Genomic DNA, 20,170 nt, shown 5'->3' on the forward strand with positions numbered 1-20,170 from the left:
GGCTTGTCAAAATCTCCAGAAAAATCCTTTGAATTTTGATCTAGATTCCCCTGATTCTTCACATAAATTTGGAAGGAATGGACATCTTTTTTTTTTAACCCTTTATTTTTTTATTATTTTTTTAATAATAAATTTATTTTTTATTGGTGTTCAATTTACCAACATACAGAATAACACCCAGTGCTCATCCCGTCAAGTGCCCCCCTCAGTGCCCGTCACCCACTCACCCCCACCCCCCGCCCTCCTCCCCTTCCACCACCCCTAGTTCGTTTCCCAGAGTTAGGAGTCTTTATGTTCTGTCTCCCTTTCTGATATTTCCCACACATTTCTTCTCCCTTCCCTTCTATTCCCTTTCACTATTATTTATGTTCCCCAAATGAATGAGAACATACACTGTTTGTCCTTCTCCGATTGACTTACTTCACTCAGCATAATACCCTCCAGTTCCATCCACGTTGAAGCAAATGGTGGGTATTTGTCGTTTCTAATGGCTGAGGAATATTCCATTGTATACATAAACCACATCTTCTTTATCCATTCATCTTTCGATGGACACCGAGGCTCCTGCCATAGTTTGGCTATTGTGTACATTACTGCTAGAAACATCGGGGTGCAGGTGTCCCGGCGTTTCACTGCATCTGAATCTTTGGGTTAAATCCCCAGCAGTGCAATTGCTGGGTCGTAGGGCAGGTCTATTTTTAACTCTTTGAGGAACCTCCACACAGTTTTCCAGAGGGGCTGCACCAGTTCACATTCCCACCACAGTGTAAGAGGGTTCCCTTTTCTACGCATCCTCTCCAACATTTGTGGTTTCCTGCCTTGCTAATTTTCCCCATTCTCACTGGTGTGAGGGGATATCTCATTGTGGTTTTGATTTGTATTTCCCTGATGGCAAGTGATGCAGAGCATTTTCTCATGTGCATGTTGGCCATGTCTATGTCTTCCTCTGTGAGATTTCTCTTTGTCTTTTGCCCATTTCATGATTGGATTGTTTGTTTCTTTGCTGTTGAGTTTAATAAGTTCTTTATAGATCTTGGAAACTAGCCCTTTATCTGATACGTCATTTGCAAATCTCTTCTCCCATTCTGTAGGTTGTCTTTTAGTTTTGTTGACTGTATCCTTTGCTGTGCAAAAGCTTATCTTGATGAAGTCCCAATAGTTCATTTTTGCTTTTGTTTCTTTTGCATTCGTGGATGAATCTTGCAAGAAATTACTGTGGCTGAGTTCAAAAGGGTGTTGCCTGTGTTCTCCTCTAGGATTTTGATGGAATCTTGTCTCACATTTAGATCTTCCATCCATTTTGAGTTTATCTTTGTGTATGGTGAAAGAGAGTGGTCTAGTTTCATTCTTCTGCATGTGGATGTCCAATTTTCCCAGCACCATCTATTGAAGATACTGTCTTCCAGTGGATATTCTTTCCTCCTTTATCGAATATTAGTTGACCATAAAGTTCAGGGTCCACTTCTGCGTTCTCTATTCTGTTCCATTGATCTATGTGTCTGTTTTTGTGCCAGTACCACACTGTCTTGATGACCACAGCTTTGTAGTCCAACCTGAAATCTGGCATTGCGATGCCCCCAGATATGGTTTTCTTTTTTAAAATTCCCCTGGCTAAAAATAAATAATAAATAAATAAATAAATAAATAAATAAATAAATAAATAAAATAAAATAAAATAAAATTCCCCTGGCTACTTCGGTGTCTTTTCTGATTCCACACAAATCTTAAAATAATTTGTTCTAGCTCTCTGAAGAAAGTCCATGGTATTTTGATAGGGATTGCATTAAACATGTACATTGCCCTGGGTAACATTGACATTTTCTCAATATTAATTCTGCCAATCCATGAGCATGGAATATTTTTCCATCTCTTTGTGTCTTCCTCAATTTCTTTCAGGAGTGTTCTATAGTTTTTAGGGTATAGATCCTTTACCTCTTTGGTTAGGTTTATTCCTAGGTATCTTATGCTTTTGGGTGCAATTGTAAATGGGATTGACTCCTTAATTTCTCTTCCTTCAGTCTCATTGTTAGTGTATAGAAATGCCACTGATTTCTGGGCACTGATTTTGTATCCTGCCACGCTACCAAATTGCTGTATGAGTTCTAGCAATCTTGGTGGAGGCTTTTGGGTTTTCTATGTAGAGTATCATGTCATCGGCGAAGAAGGAGAGTTTGACTTCTTCTTTGCCAATTTGAATGCCTTTAATGTCTTTTTTGTTGTCTGATTGCTGAGGCTAGGACTTCCAGTACTATGTTGAATAGCAGTGGTGAGAGTGGACATCCCTGTCTTGTTCCTGATCTTAGGGGAAAGGCTCCCAGTGCTTCCCCATTGAGAATGATATTTGCTGTGGGCTTTTCATAGGTGGCTTTTAAGGTGTCGAGGAATGTTCCCTCTATCCCTACGCTCTGAAGAGTTTTGATCAGGAATGGATGCTGTATTTTGTCAAATGCTTTCTCTGCATCTAATGAGAGGACCATATGGTTCTTGGTTTTTCTCTTGCTGATATGATGAATACATTGATTGTTTTACGAGTGTTAGGAATGGACATCTTTATAAAGTTAAGTCTTCCAGTTAATGAGCATGGTAGATCACACCCTTTTAATTATTTAGGTCTCCTTTCATTTCCTTTAATAATATTTCAGAGATCTTGGCATAAATGTTTCAAATAACTTTTGTTAGGTTTATTCCTAGACACTTGATTTTTTTTAAATGATCTGTAAATGTGAATCTTTTTTAAAAATTTTATTTTCTAACTACTTCCTTTTGCTAGATAGAAATCAATTGATTTTTGTGCTTTGACCTTGTATCTGTAAACCTTCTAAGAATTTGTAAGTTCTTATGATTTTCTAGATACACAAGAAGACTTATTTTTTCCTTTCTAATTCCTATGCTTTTTTTTCCCCTTGCCTTACTATTCTGGCCAGGACCTCCAGTCAACATTGGCTAGGAGTGCTGTTGGTCAGCTAATTGTGTTGTTTAAATCTTTCAATCTCTACATCTAAAGGAAAGTTTTCAGCATTTCATCATTAAGTCACAGGTTTGTTACTGGCTTGTAGATTTACTTTATCAGGCTAATAAGTTCTCTTCTTTTCCTACTTTGCTAAGTTATTATTTATTTTAATGATGAGTGGATGCTTTTGTAGCTTTCAACTCATCTATCAAGATGATCATACTAATCTATTCTTCTGTTCATATGAATTAGGTTGATTGAAGTTTGAATGTTAAACTAACCTTGCTTTCCTGGAATAAATCCAATTTGCTCTGATGCATTATTCTTTTATACATTGCTGATTCCATCTGCTCATATTTTCTTTGGGATTTTGTTTCTATATTCTGAGTGTAGTAGTGGACTATAGTTTTCCTTTCTCATGTTCTTATCAAGTTGGTATTAAAATTATGTTGTCTGCATAAAACAAGCCAGGAAACATTGCTTTTCTTTATTCTCTGGAAGAATCTGTATAGCATTGTCATTTTTTCTTTATTAAACATTTGGCAAATTCACCATCGAAGCTACTTGGGTCTGGGAACATTTTCTCTGCAGGAGAATTTCAATTACATTTTTAATTTCTTAAACAATTATGTAATTCTCAACTGTTTTCTTGTGTCAATTTTTGTTTAAGTTGTGTTTCTCCTAAAATTTTTCCATTTCATCAGATTTTCAAGCTTTTTTGGCATAAAGCTATTCATACTAATCCTCATAACCTCTCTTTAATGTTTATATGATATGTAGGACATCATGTTTATTCCTGACATTGGTAACTTCTCTTTCTTTTTTTCTTAAAACTTTGTCCAGGATTTATTAAATGTGTAACTCTTTTCAAAGAACCAGCTTTTGGTTCTGTTTGTCCTCTGTATTTTAGGTTTGTTTCAATTCCATTAATTTGTATAATTTTCATTTATCTTCCTTTATTATTTTCCTCTTCTTTCTCAGGTTTTAATTTCCTGAGGTGTTTTTCTAATATGTCAAAATGATTACTTGTATCACTGATTTCTCTTATTCCTTTCTCTTTTTTTTCCCAATAATTGAATTTAAGATATAAAATTTTAAGCATTTTTTTAAAAATTTTTATTTATTTATGATAGTTACAGAGAGAGAGAGAGGCAGAGACACAGGCAGAGGGAGAAGCAGGCTCCATGCACCGGGAGCCCGACGTGGGATTCGATCCCGGGTCTCCAGGATCGCGCCCTGGGCCAAAGGCAGGCGCCAAACCGCTGCGCCACCCAGGGATCCCTTTAAGCATTTTTTTAACTGCATTCTACAAGTCTTGGCTATGTCATATTCTTGTTATCTTGCAATTAAAATATTTTCTAATTTTGTGATTAGTTTTTGACCAAAGATTATTTGAACATGTATTTGAAAAATGCATATAGCAAGTTTTGTTACTTTTTCACAGTTGATTTCTGGCTTTACTCTTCTGTGGTAAGAGTATGGATTCACAATTTCTTTTTTTTTTTTTTAATTTTTATTTATTTATGATAGTCACACACAGAGAGAGAGAGAGGCAAAGACACAGGCAGAGGGAGAAGCAGGCTCCATGCACCGGGAGCCCGACGTGGGATTTGATCCCGGGTCTCCAGGATCGCGCCCTGGGCCAAAGGCAGGCGCCAAACCGCTGCGCCACCCAGGGATCCCCTGGATTCACAATTTCAGTTTTTGAAATTTACTGAGATTTGTTTTGTAACCTAGCATATGATCAATATTGTAAGTATTTCACAAACTCTGGCTAATTATTTGTATTCTTCAACTTGGGGATATAGTGTTCTATTTGTCCGCTGGATTAAATCTACACTTTGTGTTGTTAAAATATCACATATTCTTATTGATTTGCAGGGGTTGCTTTTGGATCAATTACCGAAAGAAATGACTTAAAATCTTCAACTCTGATTTATCTGTTTTTCCTCTTAGTTTCTTTTTTTTAATTTATTTTTTTGTTTTTTAAATTTTAATTAATTTATCGTATATTTTTTATTGGAATCCGATTTGCCAACATACAGCATAACACCCAGTGCTTATCCCATCAAGTGCTCCCCTCAGTGCCCATCACCCAGTTACCTCATCTTCCTGTCCACCTCCCCTTCTACTACCCCTTTTTCATTTCCCAGAGTTAGAAGTCTCTCATGTTTTGTCAGCCTCTCTGATTTTTCCCACTGATTTTTCTCTCTTTTCCCCTATAATCCCTTTCACTATTTTTTATATTCCCCATATGAGTAAAACTATATAATGATTGAATAAAGAAGATGTAATATATATATTATATATATATATATATTATGGAATATTAATCAGCCATTGGAAATGACAAATACCCACCATTTGCTTCAACGTGGATGGAACTGGAGGGTATTATGCTGAGTGAAGTAAGTCAATCGGAGAAGGACAATCCTCTTAGTTACTTTAATTATTTTGAGGCCAGATGCTTATATGTTTTGAATTGGCTACTTTCTATCTGATGAATCGAAACTTTGATCATTATGAAATTTTTCTCTTTTTCCTAATAATTTCTTCAGCCATATTATTTGGTAATAATAATAATAATAATATAGCTCCTCTAGCTTCTTCTTGGTTAAAATTTGCATAGGTTACTTTTTTCCTTTTTCTTTCAATCTTTCTGTAGATTCTCTTTTAGATGTATCTTTTATAAGCAGCAAATCATTGAAATTTTAAAAATCCATTCCAACAGAGCTTTGTCTCTTAGTTGGAGTATCTGGCATATGTACATGTAATGCAGTGGTCACCGGATTTGGGTTTAAATCTACTATTTTACCATATGTTTTCTATTTCCCTGCCTGCTCTACCTTTTGGGCTTCCTATTTTCTTGCCTACTTTTGGGTAGGTTTTGAAGGCATAATTAAGAAGAAAACACTGTAATCTAAAGTGTACAGTTCCATGGATTGTGACAACAGTTTACACCCATGTAACTTCCACCTAAATCAAGATAGAGAACATTTCTATCATCCCAGGATGCTCCTTCTTATCTCTTAGTTGTCAGTCTCTTGTTCCCACTCCCATGCTACCTACATTGGGAAGGGGAAATGAAAAAATTTCTGTCAACATAATTCTGTTTGTACTTGAGTTTTACTTGAATGCCATTCTTCTGTGTCTGGCTACTTTAACTTAACACAAGTGTTTTTGAGATTTATTCGTGTTTGGGGGGTATTGGCAGCTTGTTTCTGTTGCCGAGCAATATCCCATTGTATGACTATGTCCTACTTTATTCATTCTCATGTTGATGAACATTTGGGTTGCTCCCTGTTTGGAGTTACTAGGAATAAACCTGCTATTAACATTTGTCTACAAGTGTTTTTGTGAACATATGACTTTATTTGTCTTGGATAATTACTTAGAATGTCTAGGTCATAGAATATGCATATATTTAACTGTATAAGAAACTGCTAAATAGTTTTCAAAAGTGGTTGAAGTGTTTTATATTCATTTTATATTCCCACCAGCAATACATGAAAGTTCCCGTGGCTCCACATTCTTATCAATGTTTGATATTGTCACTTTTCAATTTTAGCCATTCTAGTGGGTATACATTGGTATCTCATTAAAACCACTGGTGGTTTTAATCTGCATATCTCTCACTGCTAATGCTGTTGAATATCTTTTCATATGATTACTGGCCATTTGTGTACCTTCTTTGCTGTCAGGACTCTTCAAGTCCTTGGCTTGATTTCTAAACTGGGTTGTTTGTCATTTAATTTTTGAGTTGTAGAAGTTTTTTTTTAATAGAGTCTTTATACAAGTCCCTTGTCATGTATACATAAAATATATAATATGCATATATGCACACATATATACATGTAGTATGAGTGATTTCTCTCAATTTGTGGCTTGCCTTTACATTTTTATTTTTTCTTTTTTTAAATTTCCAGTATAATTAATATACAGTGCCATTACTAGTTTTAGGTGTACAATATTATGATGCAGCAATTCTATTCATTATTTAGTGCTCATCAAGATAAATATACTCTTAATCTGCTTCACCTCTTTTACCAGTCGCTCCGCTCACTTCCCCTCTGGTAACCATCGGTTTGTTCTCTATAGTTTTGTTTTTGGTTTTTCTCTCTCTTTTTTTCCTGTGTTCATTTGTTTTGTTTCCTAAATTCTCTATATAAGTGAAATCATATGGTATTTGTCTTTCTCTGATTTAATTTCACTTAGCATTATACTTTCTAGATCCATCCATGCTGTGGCAAATAGAGAGATTTCATTCTTTTTTATGGCTGAGTAATATTGATTATATATATGAATGCCACTTCTTTATCCATTCATTTAAGGATGAACACTTGGGTTGCTTTCATAATTGGGCTATTGTAAGTAATGCTGCAATAAACATAAGAGTGCATGGATCTTTTTGAATTAGTGTCTTCATATTCTTTGGGTAAATATCCAGTAGTGAAATTATTGGATCATATGGTAATTCTATTTTTAATTTTTTGAAAGAAACTCCATATTGTTACTATAATGGCTGCACCAGTTTGCATTCCCACCAATAGTGGTTCCTCTTTCTCTATCCTTGTCAACACTTGTTTTTTGTGTTTTCTATTTTAGCCATTCTGACAGATGTGAGGTGATAGCTCATTGTAGTTTTGATCTGCATTTCCCTGATGATGAATGATGTTGAGCATCTTTTCATGTATCTGTTGCCCTCTGTGTCTTGTCTCTTCATGTCTTCTGCCCATTTTTTTTTTCTTCTGCCCATTTTTAAATTGGATTTTTTGGGGAGGTTTTTTTTTTTTTTTTGGTGTTGAGTTGTATAAATTCTTTCTATATTTTGGATACCAACCCTTTATTAAATATATCATTTGCAAATATCTTCTCTCATTCAGGAGGTTGTCTTTTAGTTTTGTTGATTGTTTTCTTGCTGTGCAGAAGCTCTTTATTTTGATGTAGTTAAAATAGTTTATCTTTGATTTTGTTTCCTTTGTCTCAGGAGACATATCTAGGAGGATGTTGCTATGGCCAATGTCATAGAAATTACTGCCTATGCTCTCTTTTAGGATTCTTATGGGTTCAGATCTCACATTTAGGTCAATACATAATTCATAATACAATATGAACTTATTTTTGTGTATGATATAAAAGAGTAGCCCAATTTCATTCTTTTGCATGTAGCCGTCTGCTTTTCCTGGCAACATTTATTGAAAAGACAAAAATTAACTTGTCAAAAATTAATTGACTATATAGTAGTGGGTTTATTTCTGAACGTTTTATTCTGTTCTCTTCATATATGTATCTATTTTTGTGCCCATACTATATTGTTTTGATTACTACATCTTTGTAGTATATCTTGAAATCTGGAATTGTGATACCTCATTTTGTTCTTTTTCAAGATTGCTTGGCTAGTCATGGTCTTATGTGGTTCCATATGAATCTTAGACTTGTTTGTTCTAGTTCTGTAAAAAATGCTGTTGGTATTTTTATAGGGATTGCATTAAATCTGTAGATTGGGTAGTGTGGACATTTTTAAGGATATTTGTTCTCTTGATCCATGAACATGGAATATCTTTCATTTGTTTGTATCATCTTCAATTTCTTTCATCAGTGTTTTATAGTTTTATAGTTTTCAGTCTTTCACTTCCAAGGAGTTTAAGTTTATTCCTGGGTACCTTATTATTTTGATATAACTGTAATGGGACTGTTATCTTAATTTCTCTTTCTGCTACTTCATTATTAGTGTATAGAAATGCAATGGATTTTTGTATATAAATTTTGCATCTTGTAATCTCGTATTTTTTGTGGAGTCTTTAGCGTTTTTTATATATAGTATAATGTCTTCTGCAAATAATGAAAGCTTTCCCTTTTATTACCAATTTGGATGCCTTTTATTTCCTTTTCTTGTCTGATTACTATAGCTAGGACTTCCAAGTACTATGTTGAATGAAAGTGGTGGAGGGGGGACATCCTTGTCTTATTCCTGACCTTAGGGGAAAAGCTCTCTTTTTTTAACCATTGGGTATGATGTTAGCTGTGGGTTTTTCTTATATGGCTTTATTATGTTGAGGTATGTTCCCTCTAAACTTTACTACTTTGTTGAGGGTTTTATCATGAATTGATGTTGTATTTTGTCAAATGCTTTTTTTTATCTACTGAAATGAACCTTTAATTTTCTTTATTGAAATTTTTAATTAGCAGGAGGAGAAAGTCAAATTTGTCCTTTCTTTCATGGTATTGCTTTTAAGTCTTGTCTAAGAAATCTACCTACAACCAGATCACAAAAATATTGTCCTGTGTTTTCCTTTAGAAGCTTTATAGTTTTCGCTTTTATATTTAAGTCTATGATCTAAGATTAAATTTTGTGCATTACACAAATTAAATTTTTTATGAATCAATGTAAAATATTTTTTCTGAATGAATAGTCAGATGCTCCAGTATCATATGTTGAAAAGACTATACTTGCATTTCTGTCAAAAGTCAGTCAAATGAAAACGTATGGGTCTATTTCTGGACTGTGTATTCTGTTCTACTGATTTTCCTGTGTATTATAGTACTAATAGAAGTTTGTCTTGGTTACTGTCAATTTATCTTGAAAACAGTTTACTGTGTAGATTATTGTTGCTTAAATCTTAGAAAGAAGCAAGTCCTCCTCCATTAAGAAGTGGAGCCTATTTCTCCATCTCTTGAATTCTTGTACCTGTAGCCACTTTGACAAATATCATATGGCAAAAGTGTTTCTGTGTAACTTCTGAGACAAGGTCAGAAGTCTTGCAGCTTTTGGCTTGGTCCCTGAGTGAAAATGCTCACTCTGGTTAAGCCAGACAACATGTAAGCAATCTGAATGTCCTGACAACCCTGCAGTGACCAAGCCCAAGCTAGCCATGCAGAGGCTATGTGCAAGAAGAGGTGTCTGACAAGCTACAGCTACTCCAGCTATCTCCACCCAGACTCCACACAGGTGATTGGAGTAATCTTCAGACAACTTCAGCCCTAGCTACACCTGACTACAACTTCAAGAAAGATCCTGAGCAAGAATAGCTTAGCAGAGCCTCTGTAATCCACAGAGCTGTGAAAGATACTAAACTGTTATTTGGAAGGATCTAGGTTTGGCATAGTTTGTAAAATAGTAATTGATACCTAGGACAGTAGAGGATTAAAAAGAATGTGGGTTTGAGGGTAAGAAAGACCTAGACTCAAATTCTGCTTGTGACTTTGTGTAAACACAAATTAAGTTATGAGGCTTAAGGCTAAGTAATTTATATAAAATATATTTCATTTAATATTTCCTTAAGCACCTACTGAAGACAGGAAGTATGCTGAGGAGATACAAACATTAATACACTGCAGTTCCTCCTCAAGGAATTTACAGAACAGTAGGGAAAATAGACATGTTCAAGAAAAAGGTAGCTGATGAAATCACCTTCTGTCAGTAGCAGTTGCTATATGGTGAATTGTAAGAAAAATAACTTTGCTAATCTGGATTCACACTAGACTGATATGCACAAAACATCAGATAATGAGTATGTCATAGCCCATCTGGCTTTCCTTTTGTACTAGCTGCTGGGAAGGTCAGAACTGAAGGTGAGATTCAATCTTGGGAGTTTGTTTCCTCTCTCCTCCTTCAACATGATTTCCAATTTTCTATTTCTAATTTGGAAGTGTCTCATCGTAGTGTCTCAAATTCTTTTGAGGAGTGAGTTGGAGTGAAATTATGAATAAAATGTATATCAGAAAGCTGATTGATTCAAGTTGAAATCATAGCTTAGGATCCACCTGAATTGTTCCAGTTATTTTTGTTGTTGGGACAGTTCTTGAGTATGTTCTTACTAGGACCATGACCATTACAACTATTTATACTACTACTGCTAATAGCCTTAGCTGACATTTGTGGAGCATGGTGTACTAGTCACTGTGCTAAGTGCTTAAATGAACCACTTTTGCAATAATCCTGCAATATAGATGTTATTTTCATTTTTGCAACAATCTTGCAATATAGATGTTATTATCATCCCAGTTTTAGAGACAAGGAGGCTGAGACCAGGAGAAGTCAAGTTGCTTGTCCAGGTGACACTGATTGCCATGTCAGAGGCAACTCCACTCCAGAGCCCATGGGTTGCAGCATTAGGCTTTTGGTGCATATGGGTCCATGGAAAAGGTGGCTGAATAGACTTTCATGATGACCCAATCTCACCTAACCCTCCTCTTTACTCAAAGGCTTTACCTGGCAAGGCCCAGGGATTCTTAGAGTCTCACAGGGAATGAGCAGCCAAGAACCTTCCCATATTCACTGTTTCCTGCACATGGAATCCCGTCTTCATAAACATTTATACTCCTGGACCCTGAATCGAAGGCAAGTATTCATAAGATAGATTGCATTTGTATTCATAGTAACCAGAGGAAACTAGACAATAGACAAAGAGAGAAGTTAAATTCTGGCAATTGTTTCAAAATATTTGATAAATTAGCAATAATGTTCAAAGCACACATCCCTGGCATCATCAAAACCACCTTCCTTAAAAATTCAAAGCAATATATCTCTGATAGAGAAATAAAAGGACAGTATAGTGGGAAAGAGAGAGAGAGCGGATCAGAAGCAGAAAGGGAACTAACATATATTACATATCAGCATGTGACAGACTTCTTATATGCATTATCTCATGCAGTCATTTCTCATCCAGCCATGTGAAGTAGGTATTATGGCAAAATGACTAATTTGATGAATCTGATGGCTTCTACTACTCAATGTGGAACCTTGTCAGGTGTGTATCCTCTGTGGACTCCAGTTTCCTCATTTGCAGACATACTTCATTGTATTGCACTTCACAGATACTGTGTTTTTGTTTTCTGTTTTTTACAAATGGAAGGTTTGTGGCAACTCTGGATCAACCAAGTCTACTGGTATCATTTTTCCAACAGCATTTGCTCACTTTGTGTATCTGTGTCACATTTCAGTAATTCTCACAATATTTCAAACTTTTTCATTATTATTCTATTTGTTATGACAATCTGTGATCAGTGATCATGGCTAGCTGAAAGCTCAGATAATGGTTAGTCTTTATATTTAATAATAAAGTATTTTAATTAAAGTATATAGTTTTTTTAGACAGAACACTTGTACAATTACTAGACTATGGTATAGTGTAAACATAACTTTTATATATACTTCATTTGATTCCCTTTATTAATATAGTTGCTTTATTGTGGTGGTCTGGAACTGAACCCATAATATCTCCAAGGTATACCTGTATGAAATGACAACAGAACCTTCCAATAGCATTGCTGTGAGAATTAAATAAGATAATACATATGCTGCACTCTGTAGGGACATGATAAATGCTAAGTACTATAATTTTACTGATTGCTGAATCTCAGCAGGGAAAATGGGGTGCACCCTCATTCTTGGTGTGGTGGACACAGAAGAACTGGCAGGAGAACTGTAGGGCCTGAGGGAGGGATTGCAGCTGGTGGTGTTGGGCCCTGGGTGGCTGGCACCTCACAAGTGATGAGTGGGCTGTCATATTCTAAATCGAAAGTGATTTTGGTAACATTTAATAGTGGTTTTCTCTTTTTAAAAAGTCTGTGCTTGTCAAATAAATTATATGTGTGTCAATCCTCTAGCAGCTTCATCTAGAATTTGTGCTGATTTTGTCTCTGTGATTAGTTGAAATGTTATTAGTTTGATTTTGTGTACCAATTCCAATTTTGGAACTTCTACAGATTTGTTACAAAGTCCCCCCTCCCCCGCCTTTTTTTGGCTCTCAATTGTCATCCAGAGGCAACTGAGCTAACTCAATATTTAGTTATATTTCTGGCTACTAGGGTGTTTAATGGTTAAGTGAAAGTCGTGTGGGGTGTCTAATTTGCTATCTAGTTTCCAGGTCCTAGGACACTCCTGGGCCTCATTTCCTTGGCTCCCTGCAGGAGTGGAGATTGGCTGCCTCACCTGCACCCACAGGCCAGCATGAAGGAATGGACATGAGTCTACCCATGAGTGCAGATGTCTGTTTTGTCCTGCTTGACCTGCCCTGACTCAATGACTTTGGGCACATCGCTTTCCTTCTCTGAGCTTCCATTGGTCTTCCTTTCTGTAAAACAGGAAGGTTAGAATTCCTGATTTAACATATTCCTTAAACTCTACAACTTAGGGTTTTGGTGTTCATTTGTAGAAGAGCCTGGCCAAGATGGGCAAGCTGTCTGCTCCATCAGACATATTTGGAAGGAGAAAATGTGCAGCTTGAATGGTGGTGGAGAAATGTCTTGGAGAATGAGCAGGGCTTGGCATTACAGTCAGATGGCACAGGCCGGGAGTGAGTGGGAGGTGGGCCTGGGAAGGCACTCAGTAGGAAGAGCAGTTGGGGAGGGACAGAAGGAAGGAAGAGAGTAAAGTAGAGAGGATACCAGTAGAATGCTCCAGCATCCTGGGAAGGTATCTTGGATTGACCTGCAGCATGAGAAATGGTGCAGACACTGAGGGACCTTGAGAGGAAGAGGTGATGTGGCCTTGAATCAAAGGGCAGAGGTGAGGCTGATGGGTGGTCATGAGAGGCAAGACCATGTAATTCAGCTCAGCATGGCTTTGAGCAAGTGGCTTCTTCCTTCCATTTCTGTGTCTATACAATGAAGCAAATGTTGCTCTAGCACTCCACTGTCCACTTTGGGAGAGCTTGGGGCCATTGCCAGGTAAATGAGGTGATGCACTGAGTGAATGGCACATTACCTGGCTTTGGAGAATTTTTAATAAATGGCCTCTATTTCTGTTATCTGGGAAGAACAAGCCCATAATAAGAGAGGAGAGAGATAATTGAAACTATGTCTGAAAAAAAAAAAAGAAACTATGTCTGGAGTCTGAAAGAGGGACCTAAGGCACCCTTGGAGTGCAGCTTTACTGGAGTCAGGGAATAGAACATTTTTCTACGGGTCAGAAGCACAGCCTGGGGTAGGTGCTGTGGATCCTGAGACCCCCAGGCCAGGAGAGGAACAGCAGCCATGCCCAGTCCTGAATTTCCTGCCTGCCAGTGTTTGGGGAGCAGGAGAACAGTGAACTCCGATCTAAAGAGAATAAAACATATGAATATGTTGCACACCTGAATGGGTAGCGTAAGATGCATATCCTCATATCAGTTATTCTGATATATGGTGTTTCTGTGTATAAAGGAGGAACAAATAAATCCAGAAATGATGAACTTCACCAAGAAAGAATAAAATTTCAATTTGAGTTTTATACAAAAAAGAAACAAAAAAGGCAAATCCCTAAAAAATAACTATGTGGCCCATTCTTTCATATCTGATCTTGGTGCCTCAGGTTTAGGCAGTCAGGGCCTCAGAGGAGCAGATTTTTTTCTCACTAGAGCAATAAGCTAAGGTCTAAACTGTCCCCTGTGTGTGGGGTGGAACTGATGTGTCCCAGTCTGCAGGCTCACTTGAGGTAATCTCCCTCACCCACTAGTGCTGGGCTTCCCTGCCAGTGTCCGCCTTAATTACACTAGGACCTCAGGATACAAACACACTCTGCTCAGGCCCTTAGTGTCCAGGCTGAGCCTGTGGGTTCAAATAATAACATATCAGGAAGAAAGCTAAATCCTGCTGGATGGACAGAGGACAGCTGGGGATGCAGGAGGGAGCTTGAGTAAAAAAATAAAAATAAAAAAAAAAAAAGACTGAACATGACGAGACTTATTTTGGAAGGAAGGAGGTAACTACAGTGCATAGAGAGAGAAGAGCAAGCTGGGACAAGGGGAAGTTCCCTTCTCACTCGGGAGGCCCAGAGAGAAGGGTTGTATACAAGCATTGGAACTAATATGAGGTCTGAGAAGCCAGAGACACCACAATGGATCTTAGCCTTACTGAGTATCCCCTTGGCTCCAGGTCCTGGGGATCATGAAGACATAGACCTTTTGTCCTAGGAGGTTACCTCTGTTTGATGATTTCAGACTGTGCCTCTTGGGGCCCTAGAGTTCCCTTGATGTGTCCCTGGAGCTCTTGTGAAGGTGGAGGAGAAAGGGCAAGGGGTGGTAAGCTTTTGGGAGAAGAGAGGCTGGAGTAAGGCCCCCCTCCACCTGGATTCAACCGAACTGCTACATTATCTTTTCAGTATATTATGGCTTTAGATACATTTTATTTGGGGTAAAGTTCCCCTTTTTTTCTTTTTTCTTTTTACTTTTTTTTAAAGAAAAAAAGATTTTAAAATCAGTCTGGCAATATGGAAATATGATAAAAACCCAGCAAAAGGCCTTTCTCTTCAACTGTTTCAAGGCAGGTGGCCAGCTGGCCCTCAATAGGACAAAGACCATCAGCTAAGGCATGGGGTGCCCCTGGCTGATGCATTCAGCTAGAGAACACCACTGAGGACCCAGGATGATGCTGTGTGGTTGGAAGGGACTCTGGGGGCTGCTGGCTGTTCTCCAAAGCAGGTCCAGGTTTCTGTCCATCAGAAGGAAAGAATGCTAGAAATTGTTGAGCAACAGCAATCTTGAGGAATTTCCAACACTCTTACCTGCTCCACATACTTCATCAAGGGCCTTGTGCTAATTTCTCCACGTTCATTTTCTACTTCACTCCTTGCATTTGACATTCAAGTACCACCAAACTGGGGTTCCCACTCACACTATACCATTTTTAAATTACTTACTTAATTAACTTACTTGCTGTCTATTCTTAATACCTGGAATTCCCTTTACTACTCTCTGTTCTGGTATTTTATTCCAGCTCAGACATTGCCTCTTCCAAGAAGCTTTCCATTTTTCCTTATATAAAGTTCTTTGGGTTCTACTCCTTTGCCTTGAATTAAATTTGAATTTATTACCCACCTGTCTACTGGAATCTCTTTACCCCTTTAAAATCGAAGTGAAGTTAATTTATCCTCACATTCCATGACCTGTAGGAAGCTAAAGCCATTCCCAAGATGTTTGCCAACTCTTGGGAGAGTAGGAGAGAAGTGAGTTGTGATATTAAGTTACTATTTCTCTAGCTTCTGGCTTATACATCTCCTTAGTTTATGCTGCTTATTTATGTTCTAATCATGTGCCTGAAACTTCCAGTTTATGGATATTGACCCACACTCGAAACTCAACAACCTTCCCTGATTTCCAAAAGATACAAGATATGAAACCCTAGAAAAGACAAGTCTAATTTATAGTGTCAGAAAACAAGTCAGTGCTTGTCTAGGGCTGGGAGTGGTTACAAGAGCTGTAAGGAGACTTTTGGGGATGATGGAAATGATCTTTATCTCGATTGTGGTAATGGTTACAACAGACATATAAATTTATCAGACCTAAAATGTATACTGTATATTGAGCACTGCACCAGCTCTTCTGGATACAGTGGTCAAACGGAAAATAATTCCTGCCTTTCAGAGGCTCATAGTATAGTGTGGGAGACAAACAGCTAAACAGATAACCTTAGAGATATGATTAATGCTATAATAGAGACATAGGGACCACTGGAAGTTCTGTGGAGCTGGTGCTTAATCTCTTTGGGAACTTAGGGAAGGCTCCCTGGAAGACTTTATTTTTTTAAATAAACTTTTTTGAGGTATAATTTGCATACAATAAAATGCATCCACTTTATATGTTTTGATGAGTTTCAATAAATTCATAAGTCTAACTATTACTACAATCAAGATCATTCCCATATCTCTTCCTTCCCATCTTGCTTCCTCCCTACTCCTTTCCAGGTACTTTTGGTGAGTTGCAGAACCTTGTCTTACCCTGACCACAAGCTAAATTACTCCTAAACTCTCAACACTTTTGATACCAGTGTGTGTGTTTTCCGTACCAAGCAATTCTCCAATTCTCTGTGGACATCAAGTGAATGTCTAATATTCAATTCAGTTCTGACACTAAGTCCCTGGAGTTAGTACTGACCCTGTAAATTAAGGGCTTAGTCCTACAAGACTGTCTCCTCTTCAGACACCAATCATGAGTAGTGGGTCTCCAGGTTACTCATACTTCTAACTTGGCTACAAACTTGGTAGTGGGGACCCCAATTTGCCCCATAATTTGCTATAATGGCTTATAGAATGCAGGAAAACACTTTCCTTATGCTTACCAGTTTATTATAAAGGGTGCAAATGAACAGGCAGATGAAGGGGTACATTGGGTAAGCCCAGAAGGGTTCCAAGTGTAGGAGCATCTATTCCCATGGAGTTTGGATTGTGCCACCTGCCCTACACATAGATACACTAATTAAGCTGAAAGCTCTCTGAACCCCATTGTTTAGGGGCTTTATGGAGGTTCTGTTACCTAGACATGACTAATTAAATCATTGGTCATTGGTGATTGAACTCAACCTCCAGCATCTCTCCCATTCCCGGCAGTTGGAGGTAGGGGTGGGACTGAAAGTTCCAATCCTTTAATTGCATGGTTGGTGCCTCTGGCAACCAATCCCCAACCTGAAGCTCTCTTAGAGACCCCAGCCACCAGTCTTCTCATTAACATATAAAAAGATACTCACCACTCTGGAGATTTCAAGGGTCTTATTTAAGGAACCAGGGACTAAGACCAAATATTGTACTCCTTTCACTCCTATCAATTTAGAAATTACAATGGTTCTAGGAGTCTGTGTCACAAACTGGGGGCAGAGACCAAATATGTATTTCTTATTATGACACAGCTCGACACATGGCCAGGTCTGTTCATACTACCCACCCTCTAACCACAGTGCTTGAGTCAAGGGGTGGGGCATGAGACCCCAGCAGCACCAAATGCTATCCTTCCTAGGAGTTTATAGACAGAGAAGAGCTCTTTCTTCTAGGGTTCCCAAGCCAGAAAGGTGAAAGCCTGGGCTGTCTGTGGTCATCCAAATCATGGAGGGGGAAGCCAATGTAGAAGAGGAGCCAAGCTTCAAGAGGAAAAGAATGGTGATGACATAATTTGAGTCTCTGGGTGCAGCCATGCCTGAGGTCTTCCTAGGTGTGTGAATCAACCAACTCCCCTTCTTCCTCATCTAGCCTGAGCTGGCAAATCTCATTCAATTTATGACAAGGGAATGGCATTTAATAACCCTGTCCTTAGATTCTGGAAAAGATTCTCACTTGGTGTCCACAGTCCTGTATAGGTGAACACATATCTATTTATGAGAAATCAATGTACATTTGTATGCCAAGGCCAAATTTGAAACTTTTCTTTCAACATCAGATATGGATTTTTGGCTATGCTAAGCAGTAAAACTAAGATGTAATTGCTTACGCTTGCTTTCCTTCATATCCAGTGTTGTTTGATGGACAGCAGCTGAATAAAGCAATCTTTCTGGGCATGTTTTCTCACCACCCTTAGATCTCACTACTAAGTTCCCTGTGGGATGTGCTGGTTACTCTCACATTTCCACCAGGCCTGGGGAAATCTGCCAATTACAGTTAACAGGGCACAGAAGTGAGGTGGGGACAATCTCTCTATGCATGCTAATCCATTTAGCCTCCCAATAGTGGGTTCATCCATCCATTTAATTCAACCATCTATTTATTTATTACTTGTTTCTTAAGTACAGACCTAGCGATAGTCCTGGGCGTTGGGGTATGAGTCAGACACATATCTGTCCTTACAGTCCAGTGGAGAAGGCAGGCAGTGTGGCAAACGCTGGCCTGGAGGAAGTGCTAGGTGCTAAGGAGAACATGAAAGTAGCATCTAACTCAACTTTCCAAAGGAAGTCAGACAGGTGAGTTAAAACATGAAGATGAGTGGGAGTAGACCAGAGAAAGGTGACAGAGTTGGGGGAGATGGAAGTCATAGAGGAGGAGATAGATAACTGTTAACAATAATGGTTCCTAGCAGAATAAATAGCGGGTGTAAAGCCTCCGAGCTAAGAAAGACCTTTAAGAAACAGGATCTCAGCATGGCCACAGCTTTCAGCACATGAGGACAGAGATGAGGCTGCAGTGGCTCATTCTTCTCTGTTCAAAGGAGCAGCCATGCAGCCTTTCTTGGCACCAAGCCTGGGGAGTCCCTACCTTCTCTAGTTCAGGTATCCACCAGGGGGATTCAGGTAGTCCCTCCTTACCAGCAGAGCACCACATTCTGAATTTAAAACAACATCTTTAATTCAACTTTATTAAGGCTGTGTCTTCAATTCTCTCACCCTGCAGAAATTTCACCAGTTCATCTATTTGAAATGGATGCTGAGGACAGGAGGGTAAAAGAATATTGCTATGGGAGCTGGAGCAAGTTAGGGAAAGTCTGGGACCAGTTCCTGTTAGAAGACCCCCCCGCCCCTTTGGCAGTAAAGAAGAAAATTAACTGAGGGGATCAAAATCATGAGTTCATGCGCCAAAAGGTCAAGGTCTAGTGCTTATTTAAGAACATGGGCTTTGGAATTAAACATTCTTGTGTTCAGATCTAGGCTCTTCCTCTGATTGTCTCTGTGGCTGTGGTCAACTTTCTTATTCTTTTTGAGTTTTTAGTTCATGCTGAGATGGGAATATGTGGTGATGAGAGCATCAAATGTGGTACTCGATACACAGTGGGCATCTAATAAATGACAGATACTATTTTTGTATGATGCTGGTACTGTCGGGTTGCTGTGAGAATTGAAAGATTTCCTGCATGTAAAGTATTCAGCCCATAAATAGCACAAATGTTAACTATTACAGTTATTGTTGTTACCAGAGATAGCTGTCAATGGAGAATTCCTGGAGCCTCCAGTATTACTGTAAAAACAGAGATGTGAAATAGACTGTGGCACATAGACCAAGGTAGGGATGACAAATGGGTTCATCTCATATGCCAACTGACCAAGTTGGTAGCAGCTGCCGGGAATGTGCACCTACTACACATCAGAGGCCATGTCTAACTCAGCAGGGAAGAGCACCGTGATCAATTAATGATCTGTCTCTTTCAGGTGGCGGAGGGGGGTCATACCAGCATGCATGCTGAGCATTTCCTTTCTTAGACTGAAGCATCATTCTAGACCATTGATTTGGGAGCTTGTAACAAAGGGGCTAGGTCTGACCTTGTCCGTGCATGCCAATCCCCACTTTCTCCATGCTTTACTCCCAGCACATAATTGAGACATGGCCAGAGCCCAGCCCCAGCTGCCTTTTCCTCGGGAAACTTTGGCTGGCATAAATTGAGACCTGTAAATCCACCATGTGGATGACACAGGCTGTGTGCCCAGCCCCGGCTCCACAAGCAACAGAAGAGGAGGGAGTTGCTTAGTGACATGACACAAAGGGTGTCTTTGATTCATCGCCCAGATCTATCCGCAAGCCTATGGCCAGCAGTGAGTAACGGTTACAAA

The 20,170-nt window shown here is 38.5% G+C and overlaps 1 long non-coding RNA gene across 1 annotated transcript in view; it reads left to right on the forward strand.

Moving 5' to 3' along the window:
* Positions 1-11,288, forward strand: part of LOC144311267 (uncharacterized) — a 45,718-nt gene extending 34,430 nt beyond the window's left edge. Inside the window, exon 3 of the long non-coding RNA XR_013376825.1 lies at positions 11,156-11,288. This is a non-coding gene — a long non-coding RNA (uncharacterized LOC144311267). The remainder of the gene's footprint in view (positions 1-11,155) is intronic.
* Positions 11,289-20,170: the final 8,882 nt, after the last annotated feature.

The sequence above is a fragment of the Canis aureus genome, chromosome 3, assembly GCF_053574225.1.
Source record: "Canis aureus isolate CA01 chromosome 3, VMU_Caureus_v.1.0, whole genome shotgun sequence".
NCBI lineage: Eukaryota > Metazoa > Chordata > Mammalia > Carnivora > Canidae > Canis > Canis aureus.